Source organism: Octodon degus, unplaced genomic scaffold, assembly GCF_000260255.1.
Source record: "Octodon degus isolate 3935 unplaced genomic scaffold, OctDeg1.0 scaffold00194, whole genome shotgun sequence".
In the NCBI taxonomy this organism is placed as follows: Eukaryota; Metazoa; Chordata; class Mammalia; order Rodentia; family Octodontidae; genus Octodon; species Octodon degus.
Genome location: NW_004524770.1, coordinates 1,359,309 through 1,361,692, shown reverse-complemented (window position 1 = coordinate 1,361,692; position 2,384 = coordinate 1,359,309). Strand labels below are relative to the sequence as shown.

General features: G+C 49.9%; 1 pseudogene; it reads left to right on the top strand.

The window, feature by feature from the left end:
- LOC101566384 overlaps positions 1-2,384 on the top strand; it is a 7,293-nt pseudogene that overhangs the window by 1,796 nt on the left and 3,113 nt on the right.

The window sequence follows — 2,384 nt, the reverse complement described above, 5'->3', positions numbered from 1 at the left end:
CCGTGTGCCGCACTGGCCCCGCCCCTGGGCGCGCTGAGCTGGAGATGGAGTCTGGGCGTGGTGGCACATGCCTGTAACTCCAGGATTAGGGAGGCAGAAAACAGGAGGATCACTACAGTCCAAGCTGAGCACTGAGACTCTCCACAAAAAGAAACAAACCTTTTAAAAAGCAATAGATAAATAAATAAATAAATAAATAAAAGAATTTAAAGGGCCAGCCAGATAGCTCAGTGGACTAAAGAGCCTGCTTAGGCAGGTGCAGGGTCCTAGGTTTGATCCCTGGTGTGCTGTGCTGGTCCCACCTACCCTCGGGGAGACTGGGCATGGTTAGCACTAGTGAGGCTGAAAACAGGAGGATCACTACGAGTCTGATCTGTGTTGGGAGACCCTGCAGACCTTGTACTAAATGCAAAAAAAAAAAAAGAGGCATCCTGGGAGATGGCTCAGTAGAATAAGTGCTTTACTGGCAAGCACAAGGGCCTGAGTTCAACCCCTGGTGCTGCCAAAAAAAAAAAAAAAAAAAAAAAAAAGAATTAAAAATGGTTGGTAAGTACATGCATGAACACCCCAAATCTATAACTTTTATAGAAATGCAAATCTACAGTCTGCCTAGATTTTTTCTCAGCCCACTCAGTGTGGCTGTCATCAAGAATATATCAAATAGTAAATACTCATGACAAAGCAGGAAAAAGGGAGCCTCCACACTGCTAGAGGGAATATGCAGCAGCCACCATGGAAATCTGCGCAACAGCCTCTCAGAAGGCTGATGCTGCGGCTGCCACGGGTGGGCACTAGGCCCGCCTCAGCACGCGGCCTGGCAGCTGGAGTCTGCAGCTGTGGTGCGCACCTGCACACAGCGCACACGGGGCGGCGCTGTCTGCACGCTCGTGCAGACGCCACCCGTAATAGCCAGGTGTGGGACCAGCACAGGTGCGCATCAAGGCGCGAAAGGAGACAGTGTGGCATGCGCACACGAGGTAGTGTCCTTCCACAGTAAAGAAAATATTACGTCATTTCCAGGAAAATTCACAGGAAAAGTATCCCATGGTCACCACACATGTGGAATCTAAAAAAAAAAGGTAATAGGGAAGAAGACAATTACACAGAAATGGGGACCAAGGAAGGGGTGGGGGAGTAAGGATGAGTCATTAAATAGGTTACACACATGCATGGAAGCCCTACTTTGAGGGGCTGGGGAGATAGTTCAGCGGCCTAAGTGCCCACCTGGCCAGCACAAGGTCCAGAGTTTAATCCCTGGTACCTGGCACCAAAAGAAAAGCAAAATCCTACTTTGAAACACTCTGTGTTATTGAATCAATGGGCACTAATAAAAAATACATGAAAGGAAGCAAAATATAAGGAGGGCAAGAGCAGAGTGTGAGCCAACAGCCCAAACACGGATGAGTGTGCGCCGGGTCACGGGGCGTCTGTGGCTTGACTTTCTCAGCCCACGCACTGGGCTGGGTTGGACGGTGCTCTTTTCGGTCGTCATTGTATGACAGAATTCCTGGGGAGATCGCCTTGAACGAAGGATAAGCTGAGGCTTACATTTATGAGAGTACGTTCCCTGGTTACTGGCCGCAGTGCTTCTGGACTGTGGGGAGGTTGAGCTCCAAGCCACAGAAGATGTGACAGAAAAGCGGCTCATTTTGTGGAAGCCAGCAAACAGAGGGAATGAGCCAGTGGCGCAGGGGCGGCGGGGAGCCCAGCCAGCCGCCGTGAGACCATGTCCCCAGGGCCCTTCTGCTGGGTGCCATCTCCTATCTCCATCTCTCAAGAATGCCTTCGCCTCATGGCGATATCAACATTTAAAAATCTGGATTTCTAATCCATTGTCTATCTAGTATGATTTTGGGAGAATATTTCACTGAGAAAATTCTGAGCATGACCTCAGCATGCAGACCACAATATGCAGAAAGTCTCTGGGCTGGTGAGATGGCTCAGTGGTCTAAAGCACCTACTTAGAACAAGCTTAGCCAAAGCACGTGGACCACTGTTCAATCCCCCAGCACCACAAGCCAGCCAGCCCCGCCCCCTGGTGGGCTGAGCTGGTCACACACACACACACACACACACACACACACACACATGCATACACATAAATAAATAAAAATTAAAAAAAAAAAGTCTCTCGGCGTTCTTGTCACAAAGCAGATTCTGGTTGTGTGTGGGCTCAGGGCAGGGCAGAGCCTCTGGGATCCAGCCACCTTCCAAAAGCCCCAGCCCTGGACGCATGCGCTGTTAGAGGGACGTTTTCATGCAAAGAGTAACAGTCTGAGCAATGGAAGGCTCCAGTTGCTGGTGAGACTTCCAATTACAGGAATCAGAGAGAGAGAGAGAGAGAGAGAGAGAGAGAGAGAGAGAGAGAGAGAGAGAGAGAGAGA